This window comes from Rhinopithecus bieti, unplaced genomic scaffold (genome assembly GCF_001698545.2).
Source record: "Rhinopithecus bieti isolate Rb0 unplaced genomic scaffold, ASM169854v2 scaffold_5948, whole genome shotgun sequence".
Taxonomy (NCBI): Eukaryota; Metazoa; Chordata; class Mammalia; order Primates; family Cercopithecidae; genus Rhinopithecus; species Rhinopithecus bieti.
Window position 1 is genome coordinate 166,817 of NW_016805422.1, and position 20,188 is coordinate 187,004.

A 20,188-nucleotide genomic window follows, 5' to 3' on the forward strand; every position below is an offset into this window, starting at 1 on the left:
AATGCAACTATTTTGAATTCTGTCTGAAAGGTCACATATCTCTGTCTCTCTGTGATTGGTCACTGGTGCCTTATTTAGTTCATTTGATGAGGTCACGTTTGCATGGATGGTCTTGATGTTTATAGATGTTCATTGGTGTCTGGTTATCAAAAGTTCAGTATTTATTGTAGTCTTTGCAGTCTGAGCTTGTGTCCATCCTTCTTGATAAGACTTTTAAGTTGTTCAAAGAGACTTGGGTCCCAAGTCTAACAATACTGTCGTTTTTGCAGACTCATAGAGGTATTGCTTTAGTGGTCCTGGATAAGATCTGAAATAATTCTCTGGATTACCAGGCAGAGTCTCCTGTTCTTTTCCCTTACTTTCTCCCAAACACAGTCTTTCTCTCTCTGTGCTGAGCCACCTGGAACCTGGAGTGGAGTTACGTGAGCAGCCCTGTGGCCACCAGCAGTGGGACTGTGCTGTGTCATAACTGAAGCCAGCACAGTATGGGTCTCACCCAGGACCTGCTGCAACCACTAGCTGGCTACCATCTATGTTCACTCAAGTCCCTAGAGCTCTACAGTCAGCAGGCAGTGAAGCCAGCCAGGTTTGTATACTTCCCTTCAGGGCAGTGAGTTCCCCCAGGCTCCAAGCAAGTCCAGATATATTGTCTGGGAGCCAGGGATTGGAGTCAAACATCTTAGAAATTTACCTGATGTTCTATTCACCTGTGGCTAAGTTGGCACTCAACCATAATGCAAAGTTCTTCCCACTTTTCCCTCCCCTTTCCACAGGCAGAGGAGCCTCTCCCTGTGGGCACCACCACTACTGACCCATGGAGGGTTCTGCCAGGCCACTGCTGATGTTCACATAAAGCCCAAGGGCTCTTCGGTCAGGTGGTGGTGAATGCTGCCAAGCCTGGGACTCATCCTTCAGGGCAGTGGGCTTTCGTCTGGTCCAGGGAAGGTCCAGAAATGCTGTTCAAGTCCAAAAGCCTAGGCCTGGAGAGAGGGACCCCAAGAGCCTGCTTGGCGCTCTACCCTACTGTGGCTGAGTTGGTACCTAAGGTACAAGACAAAGCTCTCTTTACTTTTTCCTCTGCTTTTCTCCAACAGAAGGGGACTTTCACCATAGCTGCAACAGCTGGGAATATGCTGGGTTACAGCTGAAGTCAGGTGTCAGAGCCCAAGGCCCACAGTGCACCATCTGGATATCCCTGCTGGTTATTTGGAGCCTAAGGGTTCTTTTTTTTTTTTTGAGACGGAGTCTTCACTCCCTCACCCAGGCTGGAGTGCAGTGGTGCGATCTCAGCTCACTGCAAGCTCCCCCTCCCGGGTTCACGCCATTCTCCTGCCTCAGCCTCCTGAGTAGCTGGGACTACAAGCGCCCGCCACCACGCCCGGCTAATTTTTTTTGTATTTTCAGTAGAGACGAGGTTTCACCGTGTTAATCTCCTGACCTCATGATCCACCCATCTCAGCCTCCCAAAGTGCTGGGATTACAAGCGTGAGCCATCGCGCCCGGCCCCCTGAGGGTTCTTTAGTCAGCACGTGATGAATCCTTCTAGGAGTGGGTTCTTCCCTTCAAGGCAGCAGGTTCCCTTTTGGCCCAGGGTGTGTCTAGAAATGTTGTCTGGAGCTAGGGCCTGGAATGAGGGCTTCACAACTCTGAGAGTTACCCTAGCCTACTGTGGCTGAGGAGCTGGTAAACAAGATTCAAGACAAAATCCTCTTTAGTCTTCACTCTTCTCTCCTTAAGCAGAAGGAAGGAGTCTCTTTTGTTTTTGCCCGCTGCACTGCCTGGGAGTGGGGGAGGGATGACACAAGCACTCTCTAGCTGCCCCAACTGGTGTCTTCCTAGGTCACTTGCCACCCTAGTCCCCTGGCTCTGAGCCCAACCCAGCACTAGCAGTTGTCTAGGAATTGCAATATTTGTGCCTAGACTGCCTTTCAAGTTCATCTAAGACCCCAGAGTACTTTGACTCATGGTGGCGAGGTTTGCCAAGAAACTCCAGTTCTCATGGCAGGATAGACAATTCCCCTCTGGCTAGGTCTAGTCCAAATGCTCCCTTCGTTTGTGGGTGTTGACTGAGCTCAGGACAGCTTTGCTCTCTGCTTTGCTGGGCAGTACTGAGTTCAATGTAGAGTTGCGGTACTCTCCCTCCCCTAAGTGCACACTTGCCACATGGCCACTGCCAGAGATAAGGGAGGCACGGTTTTGGCAATTCAAGACTGTCTCCTGCCCTCCTCCATGCCTCTTTCAGCAATATAAAGTTAAAGCCAGGCACTGTAATTGCTCACCTAATTTTTCGGTTCTTGTGACATTCTTTTCTGTGTGCAGAAAGTTGATAAAATTTGGTGTTTCTGCAGGGGGTATGAAAAGTATAGGCTTCTATTGCACCCTCTTTCTCTGCCCTCTGGGTGGGTGCTTTTCTTTTGTTTTTTTTTTTTTTTTTTGAGTTGGAGTTTTGCTTTTGTCACCCCGGCTGGAGTGCAATGGCACAATCTCAGCCCATTGCCATCACTGACTCCTGGATTCAAGCGATTCTCCTGCCTCAGCCTCCCAAGCAGCTGGGGTTATAGGCATGTACCACCACACAGGGTTTTTTTTTTGTTTTGTTCTGTTTTTTTTTTTTTTTTTTTAGTAGTAGAAACGGGGTTTCACCATGTTAGCCAGGCTGGTCTCAAACTCCTGACCTCAGGTGATCCACCCGCCTCAGCCTCCCAAAGTGCTGGGATTATAGGCATGAGCCACTGTGCCCGGCCTCTTAAGAAATGCATCTACATCTGCAGCACCTAATGTAGCAGACAGTAACTGGCCAGTATTCAAGAACTTTAAGATCCTTATCTTAACAACATAGAAAACTAACAAAGGACATTTTATGCATTTTATCTTCCAATAGCCCAAACAACTAAATACAATATAGACTGTCCCAAATTAATTCTATCACTAAATGCTTTCAGTTTGAAAAAAGATTGTGCTATTTAAGTATATCAGTACAAATCTTGATTGATAAAAAAAAAATCTTGTCTGCCTGATTTGAAAGAAGTCAAGGGTGAACATAAAAATAAAAAATTAAGCATTTTTGAAAGTAACAAGCATCTTGTTATGGTGCATGCCCTGGCCACACTCCTAAGGAAAGCAGCCCACATCCACCTGTTGCTGAGGGGCCATGGTTGTGTAATGTACTGCAGGGTCAGAGCTGGCCACTTCCTAACCTGAACGAATCAGACAATGTCTCTGGAATATGTGCAAAGAAGGACTGGGTCTGATCCACAATAAGAGTTGAAGCAAGAAGGTCATGATGAAGAGGGGCCAGAGGCAGGCCAGACGTGCCCACGGCAAGTTGCATGCAAGTTGAAATGATGACTGTAAACCAGCAAGCAAAGGAAGCCTGCCACTAGAGAAAAGAGATGGAAGAAGGAAGATGGAGATAAATGGGAGCCCCAGAAAGGAGACAAGTTCCTTGAGCAGCAGTCTCCATTTTTTAAAAACAATTATTTTAAAAATATATTTAAAAAATTGACATGCAAAAAAAGTAATAATCATCTTAACCTTATAGCTTCCTATGCTTAAAGACACTAGATTCATTATGTATGCAATGTACCCTAAATATTTTCAACTTAAGTGCTGTAAGAACCTTGCTTGGCTAGCACTAACTTTTCTTTATTTTCACCCATTCTTTATTTTTTTCTGTCTCAATAACCAGTCTTGTAACTACTAAAGTACGTTTCACCAAGAAACACCTGGTTCTGCCCTCGAGCGCATGTGGGATGATCTCAATGTAAATGCAGCAGCTACCTTCTTTCCAATTACTGATCCCTCAACTTGGTAATTGTAGAGTTAAAAGTCTCCTTCTCACACTCTAAACAACCTGAAAGTGAAAACTACATCTCATTCAACTTTCATTTGTAGCACCTTGCTAAGTGCTACATTAAATTAAATTAAATTTATTGGCTTTTGAAATTAAATTGAGAACAAGATTCCTGAGAATGAATGAATCATTCTAGCTAAATTTATACAATAAAACCAACCTTTCAACTTGTTTTATGATATAGCTTGTGAATTAGAATAAACATCTAAAATACTTGCTTATTCAGTAAAATAAGGATATAATATATGATTGTAAGTTTTGTCTTTAAAATCAATCCCAGATGATCTTTTAATCCTTTAAGGTGTGAAGAGCCTGGGTGCCAATGGGATTGTCAGGTCAACTATGACTTCCTCCAATCAGGAGTCACTTCAAAAAAAAAAATGGTGTTCATCAGTTTGTATATGTGTGATTCTGTATACATAAAAGTTCTATACTTAGCCGCCACACCTTAATAAAGTGCTACAAAACACATCAACATCAATCTCAATCATCTTTAACAGCCACTTTAGAAACTGTGGTGATTTTACAGCAATATTTTATGATCTGAGATGGCATCTAGCTATTCACTATTTGCAAGAATCCTGCCCTTGAATGTTGAAGAGTTAATATCAGCTAAGTATACTCCCCTGCATGGTGAATGACTAGGGCAAAACACCTATCATTTGGATTTCTCATTACTTTGGATCATTTATGTAGTCTTGTTCCAGAATTACCCATTTCCATCCAAACCATAAAGCACACACATGCACACACACATGCAGATGCCTGCACAAATCACACAGAAATAGGAGCTACTCTAAAGCAAGACAGCTGAGATTCCTTCAAAAATCACATGAATTATTTGGCTTTAGTGCCATCTCACATTTTTAAGACCATGTAAATCATCTCAGTAAACTAAAAGAAGATGAAAGTTATGATTTCCTCTCCAATAAAATGTGGACTGCATGCAACTCTTCATTTACAACTACATTCATTGTGAGCAACTTTCCCAATTTAGAATCTGGAGAAATAGCACAAAGAATGCTCTCGGCCCTCACCACTGAGCCATGACTCTAGGCCAAACAAGCACCTTACTTAGCAGCAGAGTGTAACTTTTGGGGTATTTCTATTGAGCCCATCTCATCATTTCCAGAATTGATTCCAAGTAATAGTAAAAGGGTGGCCAGAGTATACAGAAAACAAAGGCTCAGCTTAGAAAGATATGCTTTTAGAGACTCAGATTTAGATTTTTCTTTTTAAATATTTTGAAGGCTAGTTTTGAAGTCTTCATCATCAAATAAATAATAGCAATTTCTATTTGTTACTTGCTTGGGGGCTTCATAAAGGATCTTCCAGATCCGTTATTTCTCCTCATTTGATTGGCCATGTGGGGAAGCCCAGGCCCAGCAGATGTTACCGTCTCTTCATCTACAATGAGGCATCTGAACCTCAGATATTTTTGTTGATTTATCAAAATCCTTCAGGGAGTAAGTGTTCAAATCAGGATTAGAACCTGGGATGCAGGTATTCAGTCTAGGGCTTTGCAGAGTTCACTCTTTCTACATAAACAAGGCTATGTTCGATAGCTGGAAATGTTAAATGGAGTACAGGAATAAGACCTGCCCCCACCAGCACTAACTATGTCTCCAATGCCCCACAGTTATTCATATTCTTCCCCAAGGACATAATTTAGTTCTGAGAGTAGCTTAGGCCCACGGGAGCATTTGGTTCACTGATGTTTAGGACATTGTGCACTCCCTAGCCATTGGGTTTAATGTTTCCTATTTTATAACTCCAGGCCCAGTCCCACCTCTCCGCTGGATTGCATTGTCCTGAAAAAATATTTATATGTACCCAGGGATTCCAGTAATGGGCCCATAAAAAATTCAATAAAGAAATGTTTTAATCAAAATACTCTGTCTGACATCACAGAGTCACCAGAATTCTCATTTAAAATTGGAGCGCATCGCTGAAAAACGTTGATTGCTGTTGTAACCTCTCTGGTTTCTAAATGCATTCTATTCATGCACTGCTGTTGATGGAACTGGCTACTGATGTGTATCCTTAGAGGAACCTTTTTGTATAATGAATAAAGAATCTCAAAACACATGAAAAGGCTTACCATCTCTCTTAGAAATTGTGCCAGAAAACAGAGAAAGGGCAGCGGTCCCACTTCCTTTTGTTGGTTATAATGATCATATGAGCACCATATAAAAGAATAATATATCTTTAAGGGGAAAGAAATGTCCTTTTATTCCCCCCTGAGCAACTGCACGTGCAAGTTTCTTAAAGTATCTTTTCAGTGCAAGCCGTAGGTCCTTTTCCAAGGTGAATAAAATCCCCACAAATGCCTGCAAGGAGAGATGTTCCCAATGCTTCCCTTGGGCATTTGCTGAGCTAGCCAAAGTCTGCACTCATGCTATAGATCACTTTGGCACCATTAAAGAATGACAGGGCATCACATGATCTTGTAGGAATTAATCACTGCTTAACAGTATGTGCTGCTGTGTTTATGAAGTCATTTGGAATATCTGCATGCAACCATTGGCTCGGTGAGTCGAGTATCTGCAGGTAATGAACCATGGCATTGTGTTATGGTCGAGCTAGGGAATGTTCCAACTGGCAATTAATATGCTAGCAGTGAAATGTATTTCCTTTAGAGAAAGGTGAATTCATAATTTGAAAACTTTTGTGAACCACAGAGAGATCCTATTTACATTATATTTTGCCAGTATAGATCCTCACAAAGGATTTCAAGGTGGGGACAGGATAGTATCAAAGATAAATACTCTCTGGCATTACATGACAAATAACTATTAAAGACATTGCTCAGATAGCCTTATGCCTGTATTTTTCTTTCAAGAATATAGATTAAGTTTCAGTTTCAAGTATTTGCCATCAGTGAAATAGAACTGTAGATTATGACCTACTAAAGCATTAACAACCCTGACGAAACTTTTGACAAAAAATAAATAAAATGAAAGGAAAGAAAAAGAGAAGAAAATAAGTGGAGATTAAAAAAAATTATACTTTATATAAATAGGTAGTAGCAGTTAGTGGTTAAAGAGTACACTGAATATTAAGATCAAGTGAGGGAGTCCCTTCCTGGATTTCTCAGTTACACAATTTTTACTTATAAATATTTATCTTGCATGTGTGATTCAGATGATATACTCAAACATCAATTAGCCTCCCAATAAAAGACAAGATGTAAAGACGTGGGGATTTGTGTAAGGCTGTTGAGCTGTATGCTGCTAATTCATTTCTAGTTCAAGTTGTTTATCATTATTGTACCTCATTTTTAAAGTGTTGAAGGAGTTTTTAAATAGATACTTTTGGAATTTACATATAACAAGTACCCTAGAAGGAAGGCACTCCACTTATACTAGAATTCTGGAATGAGCACTAACCAAATCATTGAGAATTGTATATAGCTGAGGCAATATAAAGATATAATCTCATACGGTCCTATTTGATTAGCAGTGGAAACCATCACCTTCAAATTATTTTCCCCCCTTTTAGCCTACCTTTACTTCGATCATGCTACATTAGAGAAATAAACTCAACATCACCAGTAACCATAAAGACATGCTCCATGTAGCTATCAAGCTTTCCTGAGCCAGGATTTAAATTTTCAGTTGGTAAACCTCCCAGGCATGTCTCTGAGTTCCAAAATATTAGAATACGGAAGTATCCACTCATATTCACATATGCATGGACTATCCTACCATTACCCTGATATGTGCTGGTTACACTATACCAAAAATGTCTGAGGTTAATGTAGGAAATAAGAAACTAGTACTAAACACGGTTATATATTGTTTTTATTAGAAAATAAACACATTTGGAGTCAGAATTGTTCCCCTCCTTAACCAAGAGGGGGGGTGGGGGAAGAGAGAGAGAGAGAGAAAGAAGAAGATACTTTTCAGGGAATGAGATCTAAGAATGTCCAAGTCCATGAGAAAGTTTGGAACAAGATGTGAGTTGACTTATTCAGACCCTCTTTCATTTTTATAGTCCAAAGATATAGGAGCCTTTAAGGATGCCCATATATCTGTTAAATCAAAGAGGAGAATATCTTAGTCTCAACCCTCTCCTAGAATCAAACCACCTTTTGCCTCTCATTCTGTTTATAGCTCTCAATGCTGTCTCTGCTATCCAAAGGTAGTCAGTCAACCCTGAAACTCTTTCTTTGGAAGCAAAGTCAGCAGGGGAAATGATTTCCTCGTGCTATTGAGACCCATCTCTTGCCAAGAACTTTTGCTGCAAATCAAGGAAGCAACTTCCCATGTGGTCATTTCATGCTTCAGTTCTACTGAATTTTTGGTGCTCTTTGAACCACCCTAATTTGGAATTGAAATTCCATTTGCTTGTATTAGGAGTGGTGGGGGAGAATATCTGGAAATGCATTTGTGTTTAAACGCGAGTTCTCCAAGTTGCTCAATGATTTGGTCTTGGTTTTAGGAAGAAAATTAAAATCAACTGGAATGGCCTGGCTGCCACAGCTCAAGTCAGAATCACTTTGATTCCTGGCCTTCCAGCCTTGACTTGCTCTAATGTAATCTTGTCTGCTGAAGCAAGATGTGTGACCACTGTGTTATTATCTGCATTTCAGCTCTAAACCCCTCACGGCAGGGTTTTCTCTCTCCAGCATACCTCTCAATCTTACTACACCAGGCTGTGAAAGTGAACCCTGGCTTCTCTATTTGCCCCTTTTGCAGCTGTTCAGCCTATATCTTGAATGTTCTAGCAACCTCTCCAAATGCCACTGTTAGGCACATTCTCCTGCAATGCAAGGGTAAATAAAAGTTACATGCCTATCAGGAAATCAAGAGTTTCAGAGTAAATATAAGTTCTCTCATCATCTCTAATTGTCACTTGCTGTGGATGTCAAACTGACAGAGTAGCAGAATCTAATTTCCTTGTTTGATTCACCATGAAATTAAACTGAACTGACAATTTTTATTTTCACCTGGCAAATTCATCTGACACTATTTAAATCTAGCTAATCAAGTACAGTTATCTGCTCCGCACACTCATCTCTCCCACCACACCTCTGATTTGCAGTATCCCACTTCCTGAACTCCCTCCGACAGCCGTGTGTTGGATTACATTTACAGTTTTAGAAGGTGTAAAGGAATGCATGAACATAGTTAGCCAAGGTGCCAGCAAATGTTTCATGTCACAAAATTACTACTGAAAGATGAAGAAAAAAAAAAAAAAAAAAAAAAAACAGTGAAAAACAAAACTCCTGGACTGTAGCACAGTTCAAAAGTCCAACCAGTTGGATGGTTTAGTGAGGCCTGTGCTCAGTAGAGTAGAAAATATAATTCTGAAGTTAACTGACTTTTGGGGGGGGGGAACATGTTTAACCTCTGTAAAACAAACAAACAAACAAACAAACAAACATCACTGTCCAGATACAGTCAGCATGATAGTAGGAAGTGCTGGATACATCTGTCTTAGGAAACCAGGCTATCTGGTAGTGTGGGAGTGGTCAGTGATAGAATGAACTATAATTTGAGTTTTCAAAGACAAGGAAGGTTTCACATTTTGGAATCATTAGACACTGTCTCAAGAAAAGGTTTTTAGTATTGCAGGACACCAAAAAAGACTATCAGGCTCATCAATTAACCATTGGTAATTATCAGCATCTATGAAGGGACTGCTTCAAGGATCATCAAGGAAGGAAGAAACCTGGACATAGTTAATCCACAGAACAACTAAATGGTTTTTTTGCTGCCTGGATCCACCAGGAGGAGGCTATTAGCTTGGCCCAAAGCTAGCAGACATATTACATTTTTACCTGTAAACATCCTTCAGTTTCAGACTAGTTTCAAGATTTCTAAGCTCATTTCTACATGTGCATGGTCTTTCTTTACTCTGAAACTGAAATGAAGATCCATGGGTTGAACCCTAGCCCCAAGACACCATCAAAGATGAACAGAAACTCTGGGTTGATTTCACATTTTAGACAGAATCTAAAACATCTCTCTATGCTTACTGATTAAGAACCATGTAAGAATCTGATTAAACATGTATCCCAGCCCTTAGAAAAATACATATATGAATAATTGGCATATAATTTCACAATGTATTCGTGTACCCCTTGAAGCCCTTACATTAACCGAACATAATCATAGCTACAATTGCGGGAGGACATTTTCTATATGCTGGACATTGTGTTAACACTTCAGAGAGAGCTCACACCATCTGGCTTGGCCTCTTCAGCCCTTCTGAGAAGACTCATTAAATTAAAAACTCCAGGCCACTTATCTTGAGGAAGTTACGTGAAATTGTTCTTGTGACAAGCTGCGCAAGCATAAATAAGCATCTGCAAGTAGGAGTGCCTGCCATTGTAACTTTAATTTAGGGCTTCTATTTTAAATTACTGATTGTTTGCATTGCTCCCAGTATCTTAGTATAAATAACATTTTTCTCTTTATAGGAAGTCAAACAGGCCTGTTCAACTGAATCTCGGTGAAAGCTGCTCCGGAGAAAGACTGGCTGTCTGTATTTCTCCCAAGGTTCCCTCAAGCGATTTTTGCATCTACCGTATAATGTCGGTTTTGGACCATACCGAGCATATTCCTCCAGTCATTTTTTTTTTTTTTTTTTGTAATAAGAGGTACAAAAACTTTTAGGTTTATTTGTATAGTTTGATTCCTTATAGCACTGGAAGAAGGTATCATTATTCCTATTTGATATAGTGGAAAACTAAGTCCCAGAGAGGATGAATAACTTGTCTTGTTCACATACCTGGTAAGTGGTAAAGCAGGGTTTAGAATCCAATTTGGTTTGACTTCAACAGCCAAGTTCTCAGTTGTTGTGGTCTACTGCTCTAGACTTCAGAATAAGAGCCATTGCTAAACACACTGGTGTATTATAAAATTGACGAGCCATCATTTTACTTTAGCTCAAATAGAATAAACAATAAGAAGTTAAACTTAAATGTATGATAAAGCATTCCAGTTATCTCTGGCTGATAAGCAAGTTTAGACATTTCATTGCATAAATCCTACCCTATCCACTGCCAAGAGTATCTTCCTTCCTGCAGTCTCCACCTAGTCAACCAGTCCTACTTATTGGAAGACTTTGTGATTACCTACAGTAAGCCCAATAGAAAACAGACACAAGGAGAATCTGAGCCCTGGATTCTTAAATCTGTATTTTTGCACAGTGTCTATGCCATTTTTCAGAATAAATATGAGCTATGAAAATACTTCCCCCTAGCAAACAGGAAACAATTAGCTATAAGGAAACCTAGTGAGCTAAACTTGAGTAGCATGTTTAAGGTAAAGAATTTACACAGAAAAATAATTGGGGAAATGAAGATTGCATTACAGGAGCAACTGCTGAAAAGCAGAAGAGAAGCATTGGAGTAAATGTCACTGAGTGGTAGCAGACGATGTAAAACTTGGGGAAAGTTGAAACCTCCATGAGCAGCAGCAGAATTGTCAGGACAAATCTGAGGAACTAAAGCAAGATGATGGAAATCTGTGAAAGAATAAAGGGCAAGAGAGCAAGGAGGAAAAGAAAAAGTGCACGGCCTCCTGATGTTCTAGACTCACTGCACCATGGGTCATGGTGGGGGAAAGGAGAAACAAGAGAAGGCCTTTGATGGAACAGTTCCCTGAAAAGATCACTCCCAAGGACAAAGAAGTAGCCACTTGACTATAGATGAAGATGTGGGTAGGAGGTGAGCTCAAGAAAGTTCTTCCTCAAATACCCACCAGCTAATTCATTAATGCTACTTTCTAATCCATGTATAGATGTTGGACATGGAATTCTAGAAAGAATGTATAGATGTTGTACATGGAATTCTAGAAAGAACTCCATAACAAGGATTCAGAAAAAATCAGAAAGAACTCGAATTTTTTCCATTGGAGATAATGAAATCTGAGCATTCTTTCATTTTGTCCCCCTTTTTAAAAAACAGAAAACATTATTAAGAGGCATATTGTAGCATAGTACAACATACTTACCATTCTAGTGAAAGCAGCGAGCAAGTTCAGGCAATGCCCAAGGAATAAATGTGAAATTGAATTGCTGAAAGGGAAGAGAAACTTGATGATCTACTGTATGTTATAAGAACAGAAAAGAACTACATCTAGCAAAAGGCTCAACTTTCTTCCAGCATAAATTATGGGAGAGCCAGAGTATCTTCCATGGGCAGCCATCAATATGCAGAACAATGCTCTAAGTTGGAAAAAGATTTAAGGGAGTGTAGGAGGGACAAATTTAAATTAAAAACACAAACAAACTAACAAGAAAACATCTACATTTAGGAACCTGGACAAGAAAATAGAGCTGGAGAAACAAGATTGTTGGCATTCCAAAGGTAAGACAGAATTATGGACTAACAGGGGCAAGTAGAAGATGTAGACCAGCTCTACTCAATATGCCGGACCTTGATAAGGTACGTAGCTTGAGCCAGACTAAATTAACATGCTTTTTCCTTCATTGAGAAGGTGTGGCTACTACTGCTACTGCTACTATTCAAATAATAATAATAGCTGAATAGAAAAACTAAACAGTAAGTGAGTTTGGTAATACAGTTAAGTTACATTACTGGTGAAAATTTCTTATCTCCCCATGGACTGGTAACAAACCTAGTAACAAATAGGACCACATGTTAGCTAGGCTGCTTTAGACTTCAAAATAGAAGAGATGGTCAACAAAAGTTTTAAAGTGAGACCAGAGAGCCAAGCAACAAGTAAGCACATCAACACCTAAGGCAGGAGAGAAGATCTAACTTCCACAGGATGTTACATAGGAAGTGAGTCATCCGGAGAAAGAGGTGAAGAAAGGACACTGAAGGAGAGACAGAGGAGAGGGATAATAGTCGCTGCACATGTAAGGAACATGTGGATAGAAAAGAGAGATGTGGTGTTATTGCTGAGAGAAAGAGTATCTGGCCTTTTGAATATTACCCCACATAGATAGTGCAGTACAGAAAGAAGGGCTTCTCGCCTTGCAGATGCATTGGTAAAGAAAACATGGGGGCTACTGGGAAGGCTACCAAGTATATTTTTAGAGTAAATCACTGTTCTAAGTATGATTTTTAAGATGATTAAATACATTATCTTAAATGTTAATACAATTTATGCTCAAATATCATACTACTAAAACTTTCACCATTGATAAAGTACAGCTTTCATTAGTTATGAAGTTCCTACACTCTGAACCTGATTCTTGGCACAGAGAATGATAGCATATTTGTTTGCTAGGGCTGCCATAACAAAGTACCACAAACTGGGTGGCTTAAACACCAGAAATTTATTTCCTTACCATTCTGGAGGCTAGAAGTCTGAGATCAAGGTATCAGCAGGGTTGGTTTCTTCTGAAACCGCTTGCTTTGTCTTGTAGGTGGCCATCTTCTCCCTTGCCTTCTTCACATGGTCTTCCTTCTGTCTGCATCATAATTCCCTCTTTTTATACACGCCAGTCATTTTCAGTTAGGACCCACCCTATTGACCTCATTTTAATTTAACTACATCTTCAAAGGCCCTATCTACAATGCAGTCATTTTCTGAGGTACGGTACTGGGGATTAGAACATCAACACATCAACATATAAATTTGGGATGGGCAAAAGTCAGCCTGTAAAATGCATAAAGCTTCAACCCATAGTGAACGCTGTGAGCACATAGTGCCATATGCAGCTGTGCTGTCTGCACACTTACCAGCACAGCACATTGCCCATGAAGTAGGGAGATGCAGAAGTCTTCATTTATATTGGTTGAGTAGATTGTTTTAAACCACTTCCTGATTCTCTTTCAAATTCTTGAATCAGCTATAAGTTTCGCTTTATCAACAATTCAGCTTGAAAATAATTTTAGACTAGGGATCCATATATCCAAAGAGAAAAGTGGGATGGGGTGATGCACAGAAGACTCGAGTCATGAGTGGCACAGCTCAGGCCAAAACGTGTTACGAAGGATTATATGGCAAATTGCTGGTAAATTTAAGAGGCTGGGTTCTTTATTCCTTCCTTAACTCATTACAAAGTGCTCTGTCAACACATGACCATATTATTTTCAAACCATAGAGGTTGCATTTTAGAAACTTTAGAACTTGAAGCCTAGACCTCCAGGCCAAAATGCAATGAATTTGACTTCAATAATTCCATATTTCAAGCTTTTCATGTCTTCCCTGACTTCTTTGAACTAAAAGGCTTATCTTTTGGATTCAATCAGATGACTTTGTGGCTTTCCTCTACCTTTGGGGCATTTCTTCTCCATTCAGTTAGTTCTCTTCTGTGAGCAAGACTTCAATCCAGTCACCCAAGTCATGGAAAAATGATACTTCATTTGCATCAGGTAGAAGCACGTCCTTAAGGTGATCAGTTTGGATGAGTTTCATCCAAACTGAAATATTTCTGCAAGGTTTGTGTGCAGGATTTGATTTTACTTTATTCCCTTTATAGAGACCATCCCAACCTGCTCTGGTTCTTTGCTCATTAACAGCATAAATCATGCAAAATGTTAAAAGTCACTGTTGCAATGGTATTTGATACAGAATTTAAATGAGACCACAGAGAAAAATGACAGTACTCCTCTGAGGCTCTATGATTCATTTCTTGGTACCAAACCAGAAGTGGAAAATGCAATGCAATTTTATCATGAACAGAAGCATTGCCTCTGGCCTTCATACAACTCCAAAAATAGTTAGAACAAGTCTGACCAAAAACCAGGAAGGCCCTATGCAGAACATTTTCAGAAGGTGGTTCCACGTTCATCTTAAAATACATACATATACATATATTATGTATATCATATATACATACGCAAGCACACAATTCTCTTTTTGTCTGTATGCCCCCATGCCGTGACTCTCTTTCCATCTTTGGGCTTCTCTCACTCTCTTCCTTCTTCTATCTCTTGACATCATTTTTTCCACTTCTCACTCCCTTTCTCTCTGTCTCACTCTGTGTCTCTATCTTTCTCTGTTACTCTGGCTCTGCCCATACCTTCTTCTCTGTTCTTTTTGTCACTGTCTCTGTTCCTCTCTATCCTCTCCATTCTCTTATTATCTTGCTGTCTCTCAGTCAGTAATACCTTTGTGTCTTCGTCTTTCTTCCTGTCTGACTTGTTTTCCTGGCCATGCATCTAAGCCTGTTTTCCTATGTGAATCTCTTTTTTTCCCCATCCTGCACATACACAGACACTGAACAGTACCTAGAGCAATTCCATTTTGAAATGATTCTTTTTTTATAGAGAAGTCATTTTTTGAAAGTCCTGCCACCCCCTCTGCCTACTGAGACATGGAGGAGCCCTTTCTTTTCTGCTCTCCCCTCGCCAAGACTGTGTGTATATTTCACAGATCATCCAGCAGAGGAAGTGCAACCAGTGCTTTCCATGCTGCTTCACCCTGGAAGCTAAATGTGTGCCCTTCTTTCAGGCTACTTAGCCCAACTTAACTCAGTGGGAAACATGCCAGGAGGGTTCAGATCTTCTGCATAGCCAGTTTGCCCAAAGACAGTCTGTTAAAGCCGTCCCCCACTGGCTTTGCTATTTTTGCCATTCTAAGTGACTTCTGGGTTACTTAACATAAAACCCTACATAGTGCTTCAGTTCTAAACCTCATGATAGAACTCCAAAGGGTGAATAGGTTCTCAGGCTTGAAGAAGAGAGATTGTGAAAAGGATTTAGATTCAGACTTTTAATAGTGTAGTCCTGATATAGTCCTGAAATGAGAGAAAGCAGTCAGGGTCAGAAAACCAAGGAAGAAACCCTTTAAGCAAGTGTACACATTACTTCAGAAATGGTGTATATTTTACTTTAAGTATGTTTAATTGCACAGTTTTTAGGAAAATAAAACAGCACCATGATCATATTACTGTATAATTACCATTGTTTTCTAAGAAGTTACTATGTAGTTACTACATTATCACAGAAAAATAAAGCATGTTATTTCATGGTAACTATGCAATTAGTTCATGTCACCATCAAGCGTACACTTATTGAACCAACAAAGAAATAAAATGTTCCATTTATTTCCCTCCATGCTCATGAGTCATAATATTGTCCCTCTTTTAGAAATGACATAATGAATCAATGTACTAATGTAGGAAATATGCAGATTATGCTTTTTTCCTAATCTTTTTTTTTTCTGGTGAGCAAATGAATACCTTGGAAACTGCAGATGCAAAACAGTTAGTTAGCACGCCAGATAGGCAGGCAAGCAAAAAGATTCTATCAAGCAAATCTACTGTATTTAATGAGAGAGGAACAAGGACTCCTTTTTGGCTGTGGCTAGGCAGGGATACCTTGGCAAGCCAAGTCCCTCAGTGGCTAGAAGGAATGAGAAAAGGATTAAACATATTTCCTCCTATGTTGCATGCAGGCTGAAAGTATAGCAAACAAAAACTGGTACCATGTTATGTGTACATTCACAGAAGAATTTCAGTTTCTGTTGCACATACTGCGAAGGAAAAATCTAGTGTTTCAATATTTAAATCAGTTCTATAAAAAGCAGACCACTTGGTAAAAGTTTGAATTCACTATCAGAAGCTGGTTCTGGTAGTGCAAGAGATGTAGAATTAGAAATAAGGAATACACTATAATCTTTGTCAATGGCAGCTTGTCTTTCTACTTAAAGCTCTGTGTACAGTCATCTTTCTATGAAGCTAATTGCAAGCTGCTTAAAATAATGAGAATAGTTCTGTTTATTGTAACTAATTGATTTTCAATACTTCAAGATTAATTGGGCAGAACAGGTTATCTCAAGTTTTCTTTGAGGCATGCTTTAGTGGCTCTGAATTAAAGAAATTATTTGATAGATTAGTATAATTTATTTTCACATTTGTTATTTTTTTATAAATAGCTTTAAAATTCTCCAGAGAGGATACCCTATTCCTGTCCTTTTTCTCAATCCTTTCCATTGTTTTCCTGAACAGCATTCAACTAACTTCTTTTTATTTCTAGCAGGAAAATTCCTCTGTTCTCTAGCTGTTCTTAATTTAAATTCTAATCATGAGAGTAAAGAATGTGCTAAAGAGCATCTAAACTCACTAAAGTCTTTAAAATACACAATACTCCCTCTTCAATGGACAAAAGATACCTGAGGAAAATATTTGTATTATCAGCTATAAAGTATTTACATTTGTATGTAGATTTCATGAATCATGGCTGATACATTATTTTTGGAGGCTGTAGATTGAATCCAATACAAGTTTCCACTATTCCTATTAGTGCATACTTTTAATGACTGTTTAAAAGGAGGGAAGCAAATAAACTTTCATCAATGAAGAAGTTCCCTAAAGTTGTACTTGTCTGATTCAATAACTGTCAGTCATAACAATATATATATATACATTATTTTAAAGACAAGATAATCAAGGGCTACAACGAATGCCAGAGATTCGGACTTCTTGAAGGCAGATGCAAATGGAACTAAATCTAAGTCTACCTGTGATTAAATAAATCAGGGTTATTGTGCCTTTCTCTTCACACCTAACCTGTCTTCCCCCCTTTATCAGCCCCAACCTTTCAGAACTTTTATTATACACAAGACACCATCATTCAGTTAAATATCGCCTTAAAGTCTTTGTGTGCCATTAAGGATTCAGGGGAAGACTCATTTCTTCAAAAGGAGAAGCAGAGGTATAGTAGGCAGAATTTTAAAATGGGCCTGGAGATTTTCCACCTTGCTGGTGGGCATCCTCTGCATAATCCTTAGGACTGGGACTGTGATGGATTTTACTCCCATCATTAGGCTATGTTAAAATAGGGAGACTGTCCGGGTGGGCCTGGCCTAATCACCTAAGCCCTTTAATTGATGACACTTTTCTATAACCGGTCACAGAAAAGGAGGTCAGACAGATGTTCCCACTGGCCTGAAAGAAGGCCAATATCCATGATGTGAACTGTCCATACGGGCCACCCCCATCGTAAATAACTCCAAAATCCTCTAGTTACTGAGAGAGGTCCCTGGCTAATAGCTAGAAAGAAAATAGGCACCCACAGTCCTAAAACTACAAGGAAATGAATTCTGACAACAATCAGTGAGTCTGGAAGAAGACTCCAAGCCCTGATGAGAACCTCAGGCCTAGCTGACATGTTAATTTTATCCTGATGAGACCCTGAGCAGAGAATCCAGTCACAGACACTGGACACTTGACCTCCAAAAAAAAAAAAAAAGTAAGATTAAAAAAATACTGTTGTTTTGTGCCTCCAAGTTTGTGGTAACTTGCTATGCAGTGAGAGAAAAATAATACAGTTGGAAAGACAGGATCTCCCCTTTGACTCTGTATAAATTTTTTTTCTCTCATACTTTTCATCCCAGAGAGTCTGGAGCTTTGCTGTTGAGGTTTTCACACTATATCACTTTTTCGCTGCCAAAGCTGTAGATACAAGATTCAGTATTAAATGAACATACCTAGTATTTAAAGACTTTATGGCAACAACAAAAAAATGTTAATAGAACCAGGGTTCCCTCAGAAGTATCCACACTCTCTATTAACTTAAGTTTTTCCATGAATGGAGCCTCTTTCTACCCAAACCATAACACTTCTTATTAAGAAAAGGTTAAATAAGCACTTCATGCCACTCAATACCGGGATCTGGTTTTATCTGAAGCATCCACTAGACTGGGATGTAAATGATCATACTGTCGAATGGTATAATTCACAGACAAAGGGAGGGGGAAGAAAATCCAGCTTTGCATCAGCCCACATCAAATCTGTGAAAATCACAAAAGGGATAAGGTTTCAACTCACACAGTTGATGCTGCTTTGTTAAAGGGATATCCCATCAGACTCCCACACAGAGACTCCAAGAGGAAGCCTGATATTGGCAAACTTGCAAAGACATGCAACACTCTTTTCCTTTAATGAGTTACTGCAGATAAAGATGTTACAGTGATCTTTGAGAAGCTGAGCCCATGGATAGACTGTCATTTAATAGTACAATTAAATTGCCTTAAAGGTAAGCCTTATTACAGAACTTGAGAATCCCAAATGGAGTTGTCTCCTAAGTGTTTACAAACTGCCCGTCACTTGCCACCAGGTCATGCTTCACTGAAGAATTGGAGGTCCAGGGGAGCTTGGTTCTCCACCATAATCTATTTTTGTATTAATATATGAGCTGAATATCTGATCCCTGTTAAATCATGCTCATATGTTTTGTTTGGTTTTACCCTCAAAGCACCTGGTTTTTAATGCAGTTTTTTTTTTTAGATATAATTAACAGACCATAAACTGTACCTTTTTAAAGTGTAAAATTCATGAGGTTTTAGTTAATTCACAAAGCCGTGCAACTATTAACACTGTGTAATTTTAGAACATTTTATCATCCCATAATGAATTCTTTTACCCGTAATCAGTCACTCCCCAGCTCTCCCAGACCCTGGGAACTTCTAATATTCTTTCTATTCTCTATGGATTTGACCACTTTGGATATTTTATACAAATAAAATCACATAATGCATGACCTTTTGTGTGTGGCTTATTGACATATTTCCAAGGTTTATCCATAGTATAGCATAAATAGCACAGTACTTCATTTCATTGCAAGTAGTTCATTTCATTGTAAGGCCAAATAATGTTCCATTGTATGAATATACCACTTTTTGTTTATCTATACATCAGTTAGTGGATATTTAGATTATTTTCTGCTTTTTGGCTATGATGTATAATGCTGCTGGGAACATTCATGTACACATTTGTATATAGACCTGTGTTTTTGCTTCTCCTGGAAATAGAATTGTTGGATTATATGTAATTCTATGTTTAACATTTTGAGAAACTGCCAAACTGTTTTCCAAAGTAGCTGCACAATTTTGAAATCTTACCAACTAGGTATAAGGTTTACAATTTCTCCACATCCTCACTAACAATTGTTACTGTCTGCCTTCTTTATTTTAGACATCCCAGAGGGTTTGAAATATTACCTCATTATAACTTTAATTTACATTTCCATAATGACTAATGATGTTGAGCATCTTTCTATGTGCCTATTGGTCATCCGTATATATTTTTTTCATTTGTATATCTTCATTGGATAAATGTCTACTCCAATTATTTGCCCATTTTTAAATTGGGTTCTTTGTCTTTTTATTGTTGACTTGTAAGTGTTCTTTATATATTCTGAATCTATGTTTCTTATCAGGTATATGATTTGCCAACATTTTTTCCCATTCTGTGGATCACCTTTTCATTTTCTTGGTATTTTTTGAAATATAAAAGTTTTTAATTTTGATATGTTGATATGTTAATATTGTTATGTCCAGTTTATTTTTTGTCACTTGTATTTTTTTGTGTCATATGTAGGAAACCATTGACTAATCCAAAGTCATAAAGATTACTGCCTGTTTTCTTCTAACAATTTATAATTTTAGTTCCCACATTTAGGTC

General features: G+C 39.1%; 1 long non-coding RNA gene across 1 annotated transcript in view; it reads left to right on the forward strand.

The window, feature by feature from the left end:
* Nucleotides 1-20,188, forward strand: part of LOC108529841 (uncharacterized) — a 58,788-nt gene that overhangs the window by 30,941 nt on the left and 7,659 nt on the right. Inside the window, exon 2 of the long non-coding RNA XR_001885693.1 lies at nt 10,281-10,460. This is a non-coding gene — a long non-coding RNA (uncharacterized LOC108529841). The remainder of the gene's footprint in view (nt 1-10,280; nt 10,461-20,188) is intronic.